The following is a 22,426-nucleotide window of genomic DNA, read 5'->3' as shown; positions in this document are numbered from 1 at the left end:
GTCAGAAGAAGGAGGGACAAGTTCATAGTTCTTCTCATCACCAGAATTGCTACAGACACTATGAAACTGCCTAAGCTGAGCACAAAACTCAGAATCAGCCAGCGAGACACACAGGAGAACCATGGAGTCCACCCAATCGGCCATACCCGCAGGAAACTGGGAAGGCATCTCTACAATGTTATTTCGGGAAGACATGAGGCCAACTAAATCCTACAAAAGAAAAGAAGAGTGGATTACTTAAAAACATCTCGGACATGGGTCAAAACATCTCGACGGAAGGATATACCAAAAAGGGAAAAAAACCCCAAGACTCAAGAGAAGAAGTCTTGGAGCATCCCTTGGAGGCAGTAAATAAGAAGGGTCTTCAAAAACATTTCTACAGTCTATATCTCGGCACTCATCAAAATAAAATCCAGAAAGGAAAACAAGGGAAGCAAAGAACGCAAAAGGTCCACCCTTCTACAGTTTATCAAGAAAAGCATTGCTCCTACAGTTTACCAACACTACTTCTACAGTTTATCAGGACACCAAAAAGACCAAACGAAAAACAGCAAAGGCATAAATTTTTCAAAATCAAGCAAAAAATCATCAGCCAAGGCACAAACAGAAACGGCGGCAACATGCAGAAGAAAAAGATTCAAGCAACAAGAAAAAGGTTCACACCAAAAAATTCCAGAGCATGCAAACAAAGTCAAGCACGATAAAAACAGAAAAATCTAAACTTTCACCAAAAAGAAGATTAAGGGGAAAACTTCATCCCAAAAGCTAAAAACAAAATACGAAATGGGACTAACCTGGAGACTAAAGAAGCTTCGAGGAAGAGTGGAAGCGTAGAGATAAAGGCTGCCCAGAAGAACGCCAAGCGACGCCACAAACACAAGAAAGTAGAGGAGCAAGCGAAAGACAGAGAGCAGATGAGAGAAACAGAAAAACGAGAGAGTAAAGGGAGGAGTTACGGAGAAGAAGTGAAAAAGAGAAACCGTTTTTTTGATTGAGGGATTCAAAATAAAAGCCAAGAAAGAATGGGGCAATTAAATGCCAATTAAATGCGGATGTTAAAACCGCTTGCGTTCCCAAAAAAGCGCTAATACAAAAGCGCGCACTTTTAGAAGAAAACGTTCTACATTCAAAAAAGACTCTACAAAGAAAAGGAATCGATAAAATGCTTGAGTTTGACTTCACTTAAGAAGGACCGAAGTCAAAGACTCGACCTCCAAAGGAAGAACCAAGCTCAAGCAGGGGCACTGTTCATACCCTGGGTCGAGCTGACCGACCCGGGATGTTTAGCGACAAGGCGACCGACCTCTTCAGGTCAGACTATCCGACCTCTTCTCAAAGAGCTCGGCCAAATCGACAGGAAAGCCCAATAAAGGGTCCAAATAGAGGAACACGACCCAAATCCAGAGGCAATCCCAGCCTAAAGAGATAAAGGCAGTTCCGTTGAAGATAAGCTGACCTCACCCAAAAGATAAGATAAGATAAGATTACTAACTTATCTTATCTAGAAAGGTCACTTCTCACCATTATAAATACACTGGAGCACCCAGGTATAACTCATACTCTGATTCTACTCAATACCTGCGTAATACCCTTGCTAACTTAAGCATCGGAGTCCCTTGCAGGTACCCCCACCCTCCGGGGACAAAGGAATCAGCACCACCACCAAGTCCAATAAGTCGGACACAACAGCTCCGGCCGTCTCCCACCAGTCGGACACGTTAGCACTGACCAGCACAGAAGATCTCATCTGAGATCGACCTCCAGTTTCAGGTAACCCTCGGAACAGATGCCAAGTCAAAAGACTACTTTTTTTTAAAAGGCCGTGAAAGGCCACCAAAACCTTCTATCAAAAGACCGTAAGCTATTGTTCAAAATATAAAAGTTGCTAGATAAAGCAACTAAGAAGAGTCAGCAATTGAATAAAAAAGTTTCAAAAGCCCACAAGTCGGGCCAGCTACAGACCAACAAGCTTCAGGAACTTTCGTGGCGTCATCAGGACAAGGAGAAGGTGGACGAGTCTGAATAGGCACGGCATCTATAGTTCCGTCCTCCCGGTTCAGAACTTGGCAATCCGAATCAGGTGCAACCGGATGAACAGAAGAGGTCAACACTTTGGCAGAGGACACAGGAGGAGGATCAGTATCATCATCACCTTCGTCATCAGGGACAATCTTGCCATCTCTGATAACATTGTCTAAACTGAAAAGGGTGAGATCGGCCTCGGGAGCAATGACCCGAACTTGCTCCTTCAAGTTCTCGTAAGCAGCAGTCACGTTGCTGATAAGATGACCTTGGAGCTCAGAATAATCCTCCCGAGCACTGTCCAACTCCCCTCTCAGACGCATCACCTCCCGATAGGTTGTAACATAACTATCTTTATGCATCAGGGCTGTGTCCTCGGCCAACCACAAAGAAGCCGCCAATGAAAGGGATCTCGCCTTCTCATTCTCTAGATCCTTCTCTAACATGTTCACCTTTAATTCGAGCTCCTCCTTCAGCCCCTTCATCCGGTTAAACTCTTGCTTTGCCTCCTCCATAAATGCCTTGGTGGCATGAAGAGGGAGACTTTGAGCAGTCCGGTGTATAGCGACCGCCATAAACGCCATCTGCACGTGATTCCGGGCCATAAATTCCAAATGGTGGAGGATGGACACATCGTCCATCGAGAGGGTACCATAGAGCCCAATTTGTTGACTATGAACTCGATGGCATTGAAGTCAGGGGCATTAAGGTCGAAAGGCTCAACCGTCTTTTGCTTCTTACTTGGAGGGGCAGCAGATGGAACGACAGACGTAGGGTGAGGATCCACCAAGCGGACCCGAGGTGTCGGAATCACTTTCTTCACCATGGGGGAACTCGGCACTGATGGCTTCTCGCGCACTTGGGAGGACCCCTCCCCAGCCGCCTTGGCGGTAATATTCCAGGCAGCAGTCACCTTCTGCGCCCTCTTAAAAGCTTTCATAGATTCATTATTCTTCATTGCCTCTGCAAATAAAACAGAAGTCAAGCTACAAATCGAACAAGTCGGAAATACAGCTACAAGTAACATAAACAAACAACAAAGAAAACACAAGATACCCAGTTCAGTTTGAAGAAGAGAAGGATTGGTTAGAAATTTCTTTGTATCAAGATGGGGAGGTTGACCCCAGCGTTCTTCCAAAACAGTCACAAAGGCTCGCTCAGCCTCGTCCAACATGTCCCAAGAATACCTGGAGACCCTCACATCTTTTTGCCACACCAGGGGAAAGGCGGGCACATCATTTTCGTCCAGAAAAAAGGGCCGAGTTCCTTTAACAGCTCGGACCTTGAAAAAGTAGTTTTTAAAATCGCGGAATGACTCGTCAAACATGGAAAAACCTTCTTTCCCTGGGTGGAACGAAAGGAGACCCTAGCTGTTTTCTTTTTCACCACTCCAGGCTTAGTCAAGACAAACAAGTAGAAGAAGAGAGATTGGGAAGCAGGAATACCAAAGCCATTACACAACAATTGGAAAATTTTTATAAAACCCAGGAGTTGGGGTGAAGTTGAGAAGGGGCAACATTACAAGACCATAACAGGTCGATTTCAAATTGAGTAAAAGGAAGGGTGATACCCAGCTGACCGAAGAAAAAGTCGTAAGCATAAAAGAAAGGTCGACCATCAACAACCCGAGTTGAAAAACAGACTCTCTCGTCAGAAGAAGGAGGGACAAGTTCATAGTTCTTCTCATCACCAGAATTGCTACAGACACTTTGAAACTGCCTAAGCTGAGCACAAAACTCAGAATCAGCCAGTGAGACACACAGGAGAACCATGGAGTCCACCCAATCGGTCATACCCGCAGGAACCTGGGAAGGCATCTCTACAACGTTATTTCGGGAAGACATGAGGCCAACTAAATCCTACAAAAGAAAAGAAGAGTGGATTACTTAAAAACATCTCGGACATGGGTCAAAACATCTCGACGGAAGGATATACCAAAAAGGGAAAAAACCCCAAGACTCAAGAGAAGAAGTCTTGAAGCATCCCTTGGAGGCAGTAAATAAAAAGGGTTTTCAAAAACATTTCTACAGTCTACATCTCGGCACTCATCAAAATAAAATCCAGAAAGGAAAGCAAGGGAAGCAAAAAACGCAAAAGTTCCACCCTTCTACAGTTAATCAAGAAAAGCATTGCTCCTACAGTTTACCAACACTACTGCTACAGTTTATCAGGACACCAAAAAGACCAAACGGAAAACAGCAAAGGCACAAACTTTTCAAAATCAAGCAAAAAATCATCAGCCAAGGCACAAACAGAAACGGCGGCAACATGCAAAAGAAAAAGATTCAAGCAACAAGAAAAAGGTTCACACCAAAAAATTCCAGAGCATGCAAACAAAGTCAAGCACAATAAAAACAGAAAAATCCAAACTTTCTCCAAAAAGAAGATCAAAGGGAAAATTTCATCCCAAAAGCTAAAAACAAAATACGAAATGGGACTAACCTGGAGACTAAAGAAGCTTCGAGGAAGAGTGGAAGCGTAGAGATAAAGGCTGCCCAGAAGAACGCCAAGCGACGCCACAAACACAAGAAAGTAGAGGAGCAAGCGAAAGACAGAGAGCAGATGAGAGAAACAGAAAAACGAGAGAGTAAAGGGAGGAGTCACGGAGAAGAAGTGAAGAAGAGAAACCATTTTTTTATTGAGGGATTCAAAATAAAAGCCAAGAGAGAATGGGGCAATTAAATGCCAATTAAATGCGGATGTTAAAACCGCTTGCATTCCCAAAAAAGCGCTAATACAAAAGCACGCACTTTTAGAGAAAAACGTTCTACATTCAAAAAAGACTCTACAAAGAAAAAGAATCGACAAAATGCTTGAGTTCAACTTCACTTAAGAAGGACCGAAGTCAAAGACTCGACCTCCAAAGGAAGAACCGAGCTCAAGCAGGGGCACTGTTCATACCCTGGGTCGAGCTGACCGACCCGGATGTTTAGCGACAAGGCGACCGACCTCTTCAGGTCAGACTATCCGACCTCTTCTCAAAGAGCTCGGCCAAATCGACAGGAAAGCCCAATAAAGGGTCCAAATAGAGGAACACAACCCAAATCCAGAGGCAATCCCAGCCTAAAGAGATAAAGGCGGTTTTGTTGAAGATAAGCTGACCTCACCCAAAAGATAAGATAAGATAAGATTACTAACTTATCTTATCTAGAAAGGTCACTTCTCACCATTATAAATACACTGGAGCACCCAGGTATAACTCATACTCTGATTCTACTCAATACCTGCTTAATACCCTTGCTAACTTAAGCATCGGAGTCCCTTGCACGTACTCCCCACCCTCCGGGGACAAAAGAATCAGCACTACCACCAAGTCCAACAAGTCGGACACAACAGCTCCGGCCGTCTCCCACCAGCCGGACACATTAGCACCGACCAGTACAGAAGATCTCATCCGAGATCGACCTCCAGTTTCAGGTAACCCTCGGAACAAAAGCCAGTACTTACCAGGAAAAGAGCAGCAAGCTTCGAGGAAATCAAAGATGGAGACAAAATCTGGGACGCCCTCTCACAAGCAAAAATGCGAATAAAGAGCAATGTCACAGAAGAGAAAACACGAAAACTTCAAACTCCAAGAGAAAGTAGAAGCGCAAACGAAAGAATAGAAAGCAAAGAAAGCAGAGAAAAGAGTTACGAAAAGGCTAAAGGAGAAAAACCGTTTTTGGGTTTTCAAAATCAAAGTAAAGAACCAAAGGAAAACGGGGCAATTAATGAGGGCATTAAACCCTCGCACGTTCCCAAAAAAAAGCGCCGATATAAAAGCGTGCGTCTTTTAGAAGAAATGTTCCACATTCAAAGCTGCTATAAAGGAGTCGACAAAATGCTTGAGTTCGGCTTCACCAAAGAAAGACCGAAGTCAAGGACTCGATCTCAAAAAGAAGACCGAGCTCAAGCAGGGGCACTGTTCATATCCTGGGTCGAGGTGTCCGACCCGAGATGTTCTACAGACAAAGCGATCGACCTCTTCAGGTCAGGACAATCCAACCTCTTCTCAAAAGAGCTCGGCCAAGTCACGAGAAAGCCCAAACAAAGGGTCCAAATAGAGGAACACGCCCCAAATCCTAAGGCAGCCCAAGCCTACCGAGGGAAGGGCGGTTCCCATGAAAGATAAGCTAACCTCACCTAGAAGATAAGATAAGATAAGATAACTAACTTATCTTATCTAAAAAGGGTCACTCTACACCATTTTAAATACACTGGAGCACCCAGGTATAACACACATTCTGATCCTACTCAATACCTGCTTAATACCCTTGCTAACTTAAGCATCGGAGTCCCTTGCAGGTACCCCCACCCTCCGGGGACAAAGGATCAGCAGCACTTTCAGTTCCACAAATCAGACACACTAGCTCCGGCCGTAATACACCCACCGGACACGTCGGCTCCGACAAATACAAAAGATCTTGACCGAGATCGACCTACAATTTTAGGTAACCCTCGGAACAGATACAAAAGAAGCAAAGAGGTTAAAACGTGAGGCACAATACTACACCATCATAAATAATACCCTATACAAGAGAGGAATTTCAACACCACTGTTAAAATGTGTGCCGACTTCTAACACAAAAGAAGTTATAGAAGAAGTACATAGTGGCATCTGTGGCAACTATCTCAGAGCACAGGCTCTTGTAAAAAAAGTACTCTGGGCCAGATTCTATTGGCCGACTCTACAAAAAGAAGCAAAAGAATTTGTAAAGACATGTCCACCATCTCATAAGCATGCCAACTTTCATATCGCCCCACTAGAAGAGCTTATCAGCGTAACCTCACCCTGGCCATTTGCAAAATGGGGACTTGACCTTCTCGATCCTTTCCCTCAAGGATTCGGACAAGTCAAATTTCTCATCGTGGGGGTAGACTATTTCACAAAATGGATTGAGGCGGAACCCCTAACTAACGCCACTACTCAAAGAAGTTGAAAATTTCTATATAGAAACATTGTCACAAGGTTTGGAGTTCCATACTCCATCACCACAGACAATGGCACTCAATTTACAGATGCAGGCTTAAGAAAATTGGTGACCGATCTGAACATAAAACACCAATTCATATCCGTAGAACACCCCCAGGCCAACAGACAAGCAGAAGATGCTAACAAAGTCATATTAGCCGGGTTAAAACGGAGATTACAGGGCGCAAAAGGAGCCTGGGTGGAAGAGCTCTCGCAAGTCCTATGGGCATATCGGACCACTCCACACTTTACCACAAAGGAATCACCTTTCCGATTAGCTTACGGGATGGAGGCAATAATCCCAGTAGAGGTCAAAGAAGGACCACTCAGAGTGATCCACTACAGTGAAGAGGCCAACTCCCAACTTCAAAGGGAAGAACTCGACCTACTCCCAGAAATTTGAGAAAGAGCTCGAATCAGGGAAGAGGTGTTGAAACATCGAATGGGTTTAAGATACAATCAAAAGGTAGTGCAGCGAGATTTTGCCAAGAACGACCTCGTCCTAATCGGAAATGATATCGGAACAACTCGACCTGGAGAAGGAAAATTGGCAGCAAACTGGAAGGGACCCTACCGAGTTATAGAAGTACTCGGAAGAGGCTACTATAAGCTATCCGAACTCGAGGGGCAAGAACTCCCAAGGTCATGGCACACCTGCAACCTAAGAAGGTACTACAGTTAGGAGGTAGTAAAGGATCTTAGGACGAGGTGCACTCTTTTTCCTCAAAACGGTTTTTTAACAAGGTGCCAAACCAAGATCCGCGAAATACCTAACTTAAAGGGGTCAAACTCCCACATGTATATATTTGCATATTTTCTTTTTCGAATAAAATTTTTTTAGATTTTCTACAAATCCTTTATCAAGATGCATTAATCTAAAAACGCAAAATTTCATCGCCCAATTATAAAGCTACAAATCGGCGAAAGTGAAATTAAATTCACTGCCAGATCATTATAAAGACCAGCAAAGATGAAAACCAAATTCATTAGAGGTCGACCAGGCGGGGATCAAACCCAATTTCTACAAAAATCAGCAAAGATGAAAAGCGACAAAATAGATTAAATGCAAGAAGTTATCGAAAGTGACCCATAGGAAAGGACCTGACGAGGTCTTAATAAAAATGGGTTGCTAAAAAATAACTTAAAAGACGGACCGACATGAAGTAGTTAGACCAGTAAACTATAAATAAACCAAAGTTATAAAAAGTAAATCCCTGGAAAGAGGCCTGACCTGCCCTAAAAAAGAGGATTACTAGAAATAACTTAGAAGGGACCGACGTAAAGAAGTCGTCCCAAAACCAAAAAGTTATAAAAGGTAATCCCTGAAAGAGACCTAACAAATGTCCAAGAAAGAGGATTATTAGAAATAACTTAGAAGGGACCGACGTAAAGAAGTCGTCCCAAACCCAAAAAGTTATAAAAAGTAATCCCTGAAAAAGACCTGACAAAGGTCCAAGAAAGAGGATTACTAGAAATAACTTAGAAGGGACCGACGTAAAGAAGTGGTCCCAAAACCAAAAAGTTATAAAAAGTAATCCCTAAAAGAGACCTGACAAAGGTCCAAGAAAGAGGATTACTAGAAATGACTTAGAAGGGACCGATGTAAAGAAGTCGTCCCAAAACCAAAATGTTATAAAAAGTAATCCCTGAAAGAGACCTGACAAAGGTCCAAGAAAGAGGATTACTAGAAATAACTTAGAAGGAACCGACATAAAGAAGTCGGCCCAAAACCAAAAAGACATAAAAGGTAATCCCTAAAAGAGACCTGACAACGGTCCGAAAAAGAGGATTCCCAGAAAATAATCGACATGATAAAGTCGGCCGACACAAGTTAGACCAAAAAATCCACGACCTCAAGAGAAACAAGCAGGAAATACGAAAGCAATCAAAGGAGGTCGGACGACAAGGCTCCAACCTAAAAGGTGTCAGACAGGTGCAGACAAACATATCATTCAAAAAGGTTATAATAATAACAGGACTCAAGAGGCCACTTGAAGTCAACCTCAAAGAGCCTAAAAAGCTACCTTTGTTTTTTCAAAAATAAAGTTGCTAACAGAAAAGCAACTAAAAAGTATCCAATAGTTACCACAAAAAATAAAGTTCAAAGCCCACAAGCCAGGCTATACACAAAAACACTAAAGAAATAATCAAGGATCCAAAGATTTTTCAGCAGCATCAGCACGGGATGAAGGAGGGCGAGTTTGAAGAGGCACCGCATCTACCGTCCCATCATCCCAGTTCAAGATCTGACAATCAGGGTCTGGCTCGAGACAAATAACTACAGGGGTTGAAGAAGTCGGCGCAACACAGACCTTGGTGGAAGGCACAGGAGAAGGATCGACAGGGTCATCAGGGACAATCTTACCATCCTTCACAATGTTGTCTAAGCTGAAGAGAGAGAGAGGTCAAGACCGGGCGCAAGAACTCGAACTTGATCCTTCAAATTCTTGTAAGCAGCATTGACACTGTCCACAAGATGACCCTGGAGCTCGGCGTAATTAGCTCGGGCAGACTCTAAATCCTCCCTGAGGCGCATCATCTCCCTATAGGTCGTGACATAGCTATCCTTATGCTTCAACGCCGTATTTTCAGCCAACTTGGCAGAAGCCGCCAAAGCAATAGCAGTAGTTTTTTCACCTTCTAGCTATTTCGCCAACTTAGTCACCTTCGCCTCGAGCTCCTCCTTTAAACCCTTCATCCGGTCGAATTCCAACTTAGCATCCTCCATAAAAGCCTTCGTAGCATGAATGGGAAGATCCTGGGCAGTCCGATATAAAGCCGCCCCCATGTGTGCCATCTTGATGCTGCTCCGAGTAATAAAATCCAGATGGCAAAGAAGAGAAACATCGTCAGTGGGTATGGTACCATAAGGACCAATTTGCTGTTCCACAAACTCGATAGCATCAAAATCAGGGGCATCAAGGTTAAAGGGCTCAGCTGTTTTCTGTTTTTCGGAGGAAGAGCGCCCGTAAGAGAAGAGGTAATTGCAGAAGGCTGTAGGGGATCGACCAAATGAACTCGAGGGCTAGGAATCATCCTCCTCGGTCTGAGAGAGCTCGGTATCGATGGCTTGGACAAAGCATGAGAAGATCCTTCCCCAACCACCTTGGTCGAGATGTTTTGGGCCACCGTAGCCTTCCTTGCCTTTTTAAAAGCCTTCATAGAGTCATTATTCTTGGCCATCTCTGAAAAACAAAATCAACCATAGAAGCGGATCACAAAACGGGAAAAAGAAGGAAGCAAAATAAAAACAGAGAAAAATATATCGATCAATACCCAACACAGTTCGGACGAGGGACCGATCCCTCAAAAATTTCTTAGTATCAAGATGGGGAGGTTCCCCCCAAATATCCTCCAAGACATTCACAAAAGACTGCTCAATCTCGTCAAGCATCTCCCACGTATACCGAGATACTACCACATTCTTTTGCCAACACAAGGGTAAGGTAGGCTCATTATTTGCTTCTAAGAAAAAAGCCCAGCTCCCTCAATAGCTCGGACCTTAAAAAGGTAATTCTTAAAGTCCCTAAAGGACTCATCATACATAGCAAAAACTTTATTTCCCTGGATAGACATAAAAGACCCAAAAAGCTTTCTTTTTGGTAGTCCCAGGCTTAGTCAAAACAAAGATACAGAAAGAGAGTCTGAGAAGGGGTGACGCCCAGCTCTTGACAAAACAACTGAAAAATCTTGATAAAACCCCAGGAGTTCAGATGGGGTTGGGATGGAGCTACATTACACGACCACAATAAGTCGGTTTCAAAGGAAGTGAAAGGAAAAGTAATATTCAACTGGCTGAAAAAATAGTCATAAGTATAAAAGAAAGGGCGTTCCTCCCAGGTCAGTGCAGGAAAGTAAACCCTCTCCTCAGAATCAGGCGCTATCAATTCATAATTCTTCTCCTGCTCTCAACCACCACAAATCCTGTGATGTTTTCTCAGCTCCACACAGTACTCAGAATTTACCATAGAAACACACATCAACACGAGGGAATCCAGCCAGTCCGACATGCCCTCAGGGACTCTGGAAGAGGTCTCGACAATATTTTTGCGAGACAATATGGGTCAACTAAAATCCTACAGTAAGAAAAAAGGAAAAGGGGTTACTAATCAAACAACTTGGGCATAAATGGATACAACTCGAACTAAAGTATATAGGTGTCAAGAAGCCATACAAAGCAACAAAAGGAGACCCCAGGACCCATACTAAATATCCAGGGGCATCTTTTGGAGGCAAGTATGGAACAAAGACTCAGGAAAATCTACAAGTTTACATCCTCTACACTTCCTAACAGGAAGAGAATGACTCTATTTCAACAAAAGCGACAGTCTGAAAAGCCACGAGCCATAAACCAACTAAAGTCATCAAAATAGCCACCTCTCAAACTACAGTTTCAGTCTATCAACAAAAGGAACTACCAAACAGTAAGAGCATGCCAAGTGGAAAATTGTCAAAGACACAATCTTTCTTCAGAATCAAGCAAGCCATTATCAAAAAGCCCCAAAATCAAAAAATACAGAAATAGGCAACAACATGAAAAGCCCTAAAAAGCCTCAAAGGAAAACATCAAGAAAAGAGAACCAGAAATCACAGTGACAAAATGTATAAAAATGCAAAAAGGTTCAAGCTTTCCAACATACACTCAAGTAAAGTCCCAAAAAATAGAACAAGGCAAGCACAAAGAAAAAATAGAAGGAAGAACCAACCTGAAAAAGGAGGAGAGTGCGGAAGAAGTTGAAGACGAAGAGATCATGAATTGCTTTCGAGCAAAGAACCACCAAAGGCGTTACAGAGAGAAACACGAAAAATGAGCCAAAACAGAATAATAGAAAGAAAAGAAGGAAGTTCCAGCAAAATAGAGAAGAGAAAACCATTTTTTTGGTGTAAATTCAAAAAGTGGGAGGCAAAAGAAATGGAGCATTAAAAAGGAATTAATGGGTCATTAAACCCTCGCACATTCCCAAAGCAAAGGGACGCGCGTTTTCAAAAGATGAAGGAAAAAGAAAAACGTTCCGCATTCAGAGGAGTCTCTACAAAAGTAAATCGACAAAATGCTCGAGCACGATGTCTCCCGAAATGGATCGAAATCCTAAAACAAAGGACTCGACCTCAAGAGGAAGACCGCACTCGAGCAGGGGAACTGTTCATACCCTGGGTCGAACTGTTCAACCCTAGCTGCTTGGCGACAGGACAACCGACCTCTTCAGGTCAGGAATATCCGACCTCTTCCCAAAGAGATTGGCCAAAACCGCTACAGAGGCCCAATAAGTCCCAAACAGAGGAATACGACCCAAATCTAAAGGTAGCCCAAGCCTAGAAAGATAAGGGCGGTTCCCTTGAAGATAAGATGACTTTACTCAAAGATAAGATAAGATAACTATCTTATCTCAAGAGAAGATCACTCCACACCATTATAAATACACTGGAGTACCCAGGTATAACTCATACTCTAATTCTACTAAAAACCTTCTTAATACCCTTGCTAACTTAAGCATCAAAGTCCCTTGCAGGTACCACTACCCTCCGGTGACGAAGGATCAGCAGCTCTGCCAAGTCCAACAAGTCGGACACGTCAGCTCTGGCCACCAGCTCTGAACAGGTTGGACACAGCATCTCTGACCACAACAGTAGATCTCATCCGAGATCGACCTACAGTTTCAGGTAACCCTCGGAACACCTCCCATCCACATTCTCACTACCATCTAAATCGAATCCCTATTGCTCTTCCTCCACCTATAGAGCCTTTTATGTGGACGCCATCGACGCTGCTCAACTTTTCAACTACGAGTCAAAGCTTGACATAGTGTTAACTTTTTCTAACTGCCTCAAGATCGTAATTGTCGGCTTCGGCAACTTCGGTCAGTTCCTTGCCATAACATTAGTCTGTCAGGGCTACACCGTCCTCGCCCACTCCCGCTTCGACCACTTCGCTGTAGCCGAAAATCTTGGCCTATCATTCTTCTGAAAGTCTGACAACCTATGCAAGAAGCATCCCAAAATGATCCTCATCTGCCCCTCCGTAAACTCAACCGATCACGTGCTCCTCACGCTCCCTCTCTAGTGCCTGAAGCGCAACATTCTCTTTGTTGACGTCCTCTTCATTAAAGAATTCCCGAAAGAGCTCCTTTTTGAGCTCCAACCCTCCAATTTCGACATCCTTTGCTCTTACCCGATGTTCGGACCTGAGTCCGCACCTAATGGATGGACCAGTCTCCCCTTCATCTTTGAGAAGGTTGGTATCCTCGATGAGGAGCACCGTGTTTCTCGCTGTGAGAAGTTCCTCAATGAGTTTGCCATAGAAGGTTGCAGGATGGTGGAGATGAGTTACGAGGATCACGATCGTTACACCATCGATTTGCTATTCATAACTCATGCCAAAGAAAGGATTCTTGAAGGGTTGATGCTGGAGTTGATGCCAATTAATACAAACTTCCTTCCCCTCCATCACGTAGCCACTGTTTGAACTTCAAAGCCACTGTGCTGAACTCTATCGCAACCTCCTGCCTCTGTTGCATAGACACTGTTTCACCGGTGCCAGCTCCCTAAACACCGTCATAACCTTCGAAGCTTAAACACAAACCAAACGACATCGTCCAGATCAATTTTAAAAAAATCAGCCACAGCTAACCGCTCTAAACCACCGCTGAAACAACCATGCTCTCCATTGCATCCCTTAACCCTTCAACCCCATTCAATCACTTCCCAGATTACGCTGTTCACTATATCTTCAACCATCACTCTCTCCTCCCATCCACATTCTCACTCCCTTCAATTCGAATCCCTGTTGCTCTTCCTCCACCGACAGACCACTCCACATGCGCGCCATTGATGCCGTTCAACTCTTCGACTATGAATCAAAGTACGCCAAGGAGTTCACTATCTCCCAATGCCTTAATATCGGAATTGTCGACTTCGCAACTTTGACCAGTTCCTTGCTACCAAATTAGTCACCCAGGGTCACATCGTCCTCACCCATTCCCGTTCCGAACACTACGCCGCAACCAGAAATCTTGGCATATCATTCTTCCAAAACCCTGACAACCTATGCTAGGAACATCCCAAAGTGATCCTCCTCTGCTCCTCCATAATCTCAAACAGAACGCATGCCCCTCATGCTCCCTCTCCAGTGCCTCAAGCGCAGTACTCTCTTAATTGACGTCTTCTTCATCAAAGTATTCCCCTAGAAGATACTCCTTGAGCTCCTCCCCTCTGATTTCGATGTCATCTGCACTCACCCGATGTTTGGATCTGAGTCCGCACCTGACGGATGAACCGGCCTCCCCTTCATCTTTGAGAAAGTTTGTATCCTCCACAAGGAGCACCATGTTTCTTGCTGTGAGAAGTTCCTCAATGTCTTAGCCAGAGAAGGCCACAGGATGGTGGAGATGAGTTGCGAGGATCACGATCGTTTTGCCACCGGTTTGTAGTTCATTACTAGTTCCGTTGGAAGGATTCTCGAAGGATTGATGTTGGAGTTGATGCCGATTAATTCGAACTTCCTTTCCTTCCATCGCACAACCACAGTTCGAACTTCCAAGCCACTGTCCTGAACTCTGTTGCGTAGCCACTGTCCTACTAGCGCCCGCTCTCTGAACTCTGTTGCAACCTCCTGAGCCTAAAGACAAACCAAACGATGTTGTCCAGATCAATTTTCAGAAAACTGGCCACGGTTAACCACTCAGAATTGCCACTGAAACAACTATGCTCTCCATTGCAACCCTCAACACTTCAACCCTACTCAATCACTCGACAGATTAACTGTCTGCCGTATCCTCAATCGTCACTCTCTCCTCCCATCCATGTTCTCAATACCGTCCAAATCGAATCCCTATTTCTCTTTCTCCACCTACAGACCCCTCTGTGTGCGCGCCATCGATGCCATTCAGCTCTTCGACTATGAGTCAAAGCTCGCCAAGGAGTTCACTATCTCCCAGCACCTTAAGATCATAATTGTCGGCTTTGGTAACTTCAGCCAATTCCCTACCTTAATATTAGTCTGCCAGGGCCACACCGTCGTCGCCCACTCCAGCTCCGACCACTCCACCGCAGCCAGAAAGCTTGACGTATCATTCTTGCAAAACTCCGATGCCCTAAGCGAGGAGCATCGTGAAGTGATCCTCCTTTGCTCCTCCATAATCTCAACCGAGCGCGTGCTCCTCATGCTCCTTCTCCAGTGCCTCAAGCACAATACTCTCTTCGTTGACTTCCACTCTGTCAAAGAATTCCACAAGAAGCTCCTCTTTGATCTCTTCCCCTCTAATTTTGACATCTTCTGCACTCACCCGATGTTCGGACCTGAGTCCACACCTGACGGATGGACCGGCCTCCCTTTCGTCTTCAAAAAGGTTCGTATCCTTGAAGAGGAGCACCGTGTTTCTCCCCATGAGAAGTTCCTCAATGCGTTTTCCAGGGAAGGTTACAAGATGATAGAGATGAGTTGCAAGGATCACAACCTTTATGCTGCCGGTTCGCGGTTCATTACTCATGCCGTTGGAAGAATTCTTCAAGGGTTGATGCTGCAGTCGATGTCGATTAATACAAACTTCCTTTCGCTTCATCACGTAACCACCATTCGAACTTCGAAGTCACTATCCTGAACTCCGTCGCAACCCCCTGCCTTCGTCGCCCAGCCATTGTCCCGCCGGTGCCAACTCCCTGAACTCCGTCGCAACTGCCTAAGCCTAAGCACAAACTAAACGACATTGTCCAAATAATTTTTCAGAAAATTGGCCATGACAAACTCATCAGAACCGCTGAAACAACCATGCTCTGCATTACAACCCTCAACCCTTCAACCACATTCAATCACTCCTGATATTACACTGTTCACCGTATCCTCAACCGTCACTCTCTCCTCCCATCCACATTCTCACTACTGTACAAATCGAATCCCTATTGCTTTTCTTTAACCTACAGACCACTCCTGTTGTGTGCCATCGATGCCGCTCAGCACTTTGACTACGAGTCAAAGCTCGCTAAGGAGTTCACTATTTCCCAGCGCTTCAAGATATCAGTTGTCGCCATTGGCAACTTCGGCCATTTTCTTGCCACCACATTAGTCCACCAGGGCCACACAATCCTCGCCTATTCCCACTCCGACCACTCTATCATAGCCAGAAATTTTGGTGTATCATTCTTCTAAATCCCAGACGACTTATGGGAGGAGCATCCCGAAGTGATCCTCCTTTACTACTCCATAATCTCAACGGAGCACGTGCTCCTGACGCTCCCTCTTTAGCGTCTTAAGCACAGCACTTTCTTCGTTGGCGTCTTCTTCGTCAAAGAATTTCCCAAGAAGCTCCTCCTTGATCTTTTCCTCTCCGATTTTGACGTCCTCTGCACTCACTCAATATTTGGATCTGAGTTCGCACTTGACGGATTTCATCTTCGAGAAGGTTCGTATCCTAAACGAGGAGAATCATGTTTCTCACTGTGAGAAATTCCTCAATGCGTTTTCCAGAGAAAGTTATAGGATAGTGGAGATGAGTTGCGAAGATCACGATCGTTACGCTGCCGCTTCGCAGTTCATTACTCGTACTATTAGAAAGATTCTTGAAGAGTTGATGCTGGAGTCGACGCTGATCATTACGAACTTCCTTTCCCTTCATCACGCAACCACCGCTCGAACTTTGAAGCCACTGTCCTGAACTCCGTCGCGCAATGACTATCCCACGGTCGCAAAATTTCACAAACCACAACTTACCGACAAGTAGACTGGGTCATACCAAGTAATAGCTCATGGTGAGTGAGTGTCGATACCACGAGGATTAATGGACTAAGCTAGCAATGGTTGATTAGCTATTCTAGTTAGACAAATTGAAATGGGGGTTTGATTATCAATTACCATAAAAGACAATAAAATAAGAAAGCAAACAATGAACGCTTGAGAAAATGGTATGAGAATGGAGTTAAGGTTTTGGAGATGCTTAAATGACCGAATTAATATTCAATGTCAACTACCTTGATCATTGGTGCACGGAATTGCAATCACACTTTTGCAACCCCGCACAACTAACCAGCAAGTGCACTGGGTCGTCCAAGTAATACCTTACGTGAGTAAGGGTCGATCCCACGGAGATTGTCGGCTTGAAGCAAGCTATAGTTATCTTGTAAATCTTAGTCAGGATATCAATAATTATCAGGGTTGATTGTGAAAAGTAAAAGAACATGAAATAAGAACTTGTTTTGCAGTAATGGGGAATAGGTTGAGGTTTTGGAGATGCTCCATCTTCTGAATCTCTGCTTTCCTACTGTCTTCTTCTTCAAACACGCAAGGCTCCTTCCATGGCAAGCTGTATGCAAGGGTTTCACCGTTGTCAGTGGCTACCTCCCATCCTCTCAGTGGAAATGTTCAACGCACCCTGTCACGGCACGGCTATCCATCTGTCAGTTCTCAATCAGGCCGGAATAGAATCCAGTGATTCTTTTGCGTCTGTTACTAACGCTACTCCTTCAGGAGTTTGAAGCTCATCACAGTCATTCAATCATTGAATCTTACTCAGAATACCACAGACAAGGTTAGACCTTCCGGATTCTCTTGAATACCGCCATCAGTTCTAGCTTATACCACGAAGATTCTGATTAAAGAATCCAAGAGATATCTACTTAGTCTAAGGTAGAACGGAGGTGGTTGTCAGGCACACGTTCATAGTTGAGAATGATAATGATTGTCACGGATCATCACATTCATCCGGTTTAAGAACAAGTAATATCTTAGAATGGAAGCAAGCATGATTGAATGAGAAACAGTAGTAATTGCATTAATCCATCAAGACACAGCAGAGCTCCTCACCCCCAACCATGGGGTTTAGAGACTCATGCTGTAGGAAGTATACAAAGAAACGTGTAAAGTGTCATGAGGTACATATACAATGTCAAAAGATCCTATTAATAGTGAACTAGTAACCTAGGGTATACAGAAATAAGTAAATGACATAAAAATCCACTTCCGGGCCCACTTGGTGTGTGCTTGGGCTGAGCATTGAAGTATTTTCGTGTAGAGACTCTTTCTGGAGTTAAACGCCAGCTTTCATGCCAGTTTGGGCGTTTAACTCCAAGTTTTATGCCAGTTCCAGCGTTAAACGCTGGAATTTCTGAGGCTGATTTGCCATGCCGGTTTGGGCCATCAAATCTCGGGCAAAGTATGAACTATTATACATTGATGGAAAGCCCAGGATGTCTACTTTCCAACGCCGTTAAGAGCGCGCCAATTGGGCTTCTGTAGCTCCAGAAAATCCACTTCGAGTGCAGGGAGGTCAGAATCCAACAGCATCTGCAGTCCTTTTCAGTCTCTGAATCAGATTTTTGCTCAGGACCCTCAATTTCAGCCAGAAAATACCTGAAATCACAGAAAAACACACAAACTCATAGTAAAGTCCAGAAAAGTGAATTTTAACTAAAAACTAATAAAACTATACTAAAAACTAACTAGATCATACTAAAAATATACTAAAAACAATGCCAAAAAGCGTATAAATTATCCGCTCATCACAACACCAAACTTAAATTGTTGCTTGTCCCCAAGCAACTGAAAATCAAAATAGGATAAAAAGAAGAGAATATACTATAGACTCCAAAATATCAAGAAAACTTAGCTCCAATTAGATGAGCGGGACTAGTAGCTTTTTGCTTCCGAACAGTTTTGGCATCTCACTTTATCCTTTGAAGTTCAGAATGATTGGCATCTATAGGAACTCAGAACTCAGATAGTGTTATTGATTCTCCTAGTTAAGTATAATGATTCTTGAACATAGCTAGTGTATGAGTCTTGGCTGTGGCCCAAAGCACTCTGTCTTCCAGTATTACCACCGGATACATACATGCCACAGACACATAATTAGGTGAACCATTTTCAGATTGTGACCCAGCTTTGCTAGAGTCCCCAATTAGAGGTGTCCAGGGTTCTTAAGCACATTCTTTTTGCCTTGGATCACACTTTATTTCTTTCTTTTTCTCTTTCTTTTCTCTCTCTTTTTTTTCGAAATTTTTTTTAATTTTTTTTTTGAATTCACTGCTTTTTCTTGCTTCAAGAATCAATTTGATGATTTTTCAGATCCTCAATAACAGTTCTCTTTTTCCCTCATTCTTTCAAGAGCCAACAATTTTAACATTCTCAAAACAACAAATTCAAAAGACATATGCACTGTTCAATCATTCATTCGGAAAACAAAGAGTATTGTCACCACATCAAACTAATTCAACTAGTTTCAAAGATAAATTCGAAATCCTGTACTTCTTGTTCTTTTGTGATTAAAGCACTTTTCATTTAAGAGAGGTGATGGACTCATAGGACATTCATAGCTTTAAGACATGAATTTTAAATTTTATTAATTATGAATTAAGAACAAGACTCAAAAATAGATATAAGATGAGACTAGAAAATAAAAATAGAAAATCAAAAAAAGAAAAAAGATTAAATAGGCTCCTAATGATAGAGGTTTTCACAGAGTTAGGACTCAACAACCTTGATTTTGAGAAGAGGATGCTCCCTCAACTTGAGAGGATAGCTTTTGGCGTTTCAACTCTTGGAGTTCACGCCCCTGCTTCTCTTGTTCCTTCAGCAATTTGCAGAGCATGCAGTTCTGATTCTGCTGTTCTTCCTTCAGTTGCTCCATAGTTTCTTGTAACTTGATGATAGATGCTTCTAGGTTGGTCCAGTAGTCAATTTTTGGGAATTCAGGGAGGAATTCCTGCGCCCTCCTCTTGATAGAGTTGTCTTGCATTTGTCCTTCCATTGACTTCTTGGTGATTGGATGTTCAATGGGTATGAATTCATCTACTCCCATCTTTACCCCAGCCTCTTTACAGAGCAAGGAAATCAAGCTTGGGTAAGCCAATTTGGCTTCAGTGGAATTCTTATTTGCAATTGTGTAGATCTCACAAGCAATCACATGATGAACCTCCACTTCTTTTCCAAGCATAATGCAATGAATCATTACTGCTCTCTTGATAGTGACCTCAGAACGGTTGCTAGTGGGCAGTATGGAGCGCCCAATAAAGTCTAGCCAACCTCTTGCAATTGGTTTGAGGTCTCCCCTCTTGAGTTGGTTTGGGACACCCTTTGAATTGGTTATCCATTTAGTTCCAGGGAGGCATATGTCCTCTAGAACTTGATCCAACCCTTTATCTGCTCTCACCATTCTCCTATTGAAGGATTCGGAATCATCCTGCAGTTGAGGCAATTTGAAGATTTCTCTTATTTTGTCCAGATGGAAGTACATAACTTTCCCTCTGACCATGGTTCTGTAAGTATGGTAAGCAGTTCCAGTCATTCTCTGCTTATCTGTTAGCCACAGATTTGAGTAGAATCCCTGAACCATATTCCTTCCAACCTTTGTCTCAGGATTGGTTAGAACTTCCCATCCTCTGTTTCGAATTTGCTCTTAGATCCCCGGATATTCATCTTCTTTCAGATCAAATTTAATTTCCGGGATCACTGACCTCAGACCCATTATTTTGTGATAATGGTCTTCATGTTCTTTGGTTAAGAACTTCTCCTGATTCCAAAGATTCTTTGGATTATTCTCTTTCTTTCCTCTTAAATTGGTTTGTTTTCCCTTAGGAGCCATGATTTTGATGAATCTTGGCTTAGTGATCACGGAAAAGCACACCAAACTTAGAGGTTTGCTTGTCCTCAAGTAAAAGAAAGGAAAGAAGAGAGAGAGGAGAAGAGCAAATTCGAATGGTGTGGGGGAATGAGGGGCCGAACGTGTTTTTATAAGTGGGGGAAGGAGATTTCGAAAAAAATTGAAGGGAGATTTGAGAAGATATGGAGAGAATTTGAGAGAAGGGTGAGTTTTTGAATAAGATTTGGGATTGATATGAGAAAGATTTGAAGAATGATTTTGATTTTTGAAGATTTGAAGGTGAATGATGAAAGGTTGAAATGTGTTTGTGTAGAAAAGGATGGGTAAGAAAAGGAAAGGTTGAAAAAAATTTGATTGGAAAGCAAAATCTTGATCCCCCACCTTTCTGGCGTTAAACGCCCAGAATGGCATCCATTCTGGCGTTTAACGCCCATTTGTTGCCCATTGTGGGCGTTTAACGCCCAGCCAGGTACCCTGGCTGGCGTTAAACGCCAGAATTCCCTTTATCACTGGGCGTTTTGCTAAACGCCCAGGATACTGCACACCTGGCGTTAAACGCCCAGAATGGTGCCCATTCTGGCGTTTAACGCCCAAAATGCCCCTTACTGGCGTTTTTTCGCCAGTAAGCTCTTTTTCTCTGCTTTTTGCGTTGAATCCTTCTGTAACTCTGTGAATTCCTTCATTTTTGATACTTACCTTTGTAAAAATAAAACATATAACCTGCTAATGACTGGGTTGCCTCCCAGCAAGCGCTTCTTTACTGTCTTTAGCTGGACCTTTACTGAGAATCACTCAAGTCTCAGTTTTGAGCATTCCTGCTCAAAATTGCCTTCAAGATAATGCTTGATTCTCTGTCCATTAACAATGAACTTTTTGTCAGAATCAATATCCTGAAGCTCAACATATCCATATGGTGACACTCCTGTAATCACATACGGACCCCTCCACCGGGATTTGAGTTTTCCTGGAAACAATTTGAGCCTAGAGTTGAAGAGCAGAACTTTTTGTCCTAGCTCAAAGACTCTGGATGACAACTTTTTGTCATGCCACTTCTTTGCCTTTTCCTTATAAATTTTTGCATTTTCAAAGGCATTGAGTCTGAACTCCTCTAGCTTATTTAGCTGGAGCAACCTTTTTTCTCCAGCTAACTGAGCATCCATGTTTAGGAATCTGGTTGTCCAGTAGGCTTTATGTTCCAGTTCCACGGGCAGATGACAGGCCTTCCCATACACTAGTTGGTATGGAGAGGTTCCTATAGGAGTCTTGAATGCTGTTCTGTATGCCCACAGAGCATCATCCAAGCTCTTTGCCCAATCCTTTCTTCGGGCCATCACAGTCCGTTCTAGGATTCTTTTTAGCTCTCTGTTAGAGACTTCAGCTTGCCCATTTGTCTGTGGATGATACGGAGTTGCCACTTTGTGGCTAATTCCATATCTAACCATAGCAGAGTATAGCTGTCTATTGCAGAAATGAGTGCCCCCGTCACTGATTAGTACTCTGGGAACACCAAACCTACTGAAGATGTATTTCTGGAGGAATTTCAGCACGGTCTTGGTATCATTAGTGGGTGTAGCAATTGCTTCTACCCACTTAGATACATAGTCCACTGCTACCAGAATGTAAGTGTTTGAGTATGATGGTGGGAATGGACCCATGAAGTCAACTCCCCATACATCAAACAATTCTATCTCTAATATCCCTTGTTGAGGCATGGCATATCCGTGAGGCAAGTTACCAGCTCTTTGGCAACTGTCACAGTTACGCACAAACTCTCGGGCATCTTTATAGAGAGTAGGCCAGTAGAAGCCACATTGGAGGATTTTAGTGGTTGTTTGCTCACTTCTAAAATGTCCTCCATACTGTGATC

The 22,426-nt window shown here is 43.4% G+C and overlaps 1 pseudogene; it reads left to right on the top strand.

Annotated features, from left to right (window-relative positions):
* The first annotated feature begins 13,788 nt into the window (after positions 1 to 13,788).
* Positions 13,789 to 15,570, top strand: LOC112805729 (arogenate dehydrogenase 1, chloroplastic-like; annotated as a pseudogene).
* Positions 15,571 to 22,426: the final 6,856 nt, after the last annotated feature.

This window comes from Arachis hypogaea, chromosome 6 (assembly GCF_003086295.3).
Source record: "Arachis hypogaea cultivar Tifrunner chromosome 6, arahy.Tifrunner.gnm2.J5K5, whole genome shotgun sequence".
Lineage (NCBI taxonomy): Eukaryota > Viridiplantae > Streptophyta > Magnoliopsida > Fabales > Fabaceae > Arachis > Arachis hypogaea.
Note: the sequence above shows the minus strand (reverse complement) of the source record. Positions and strands in the feature narration are given on the sequence as shown.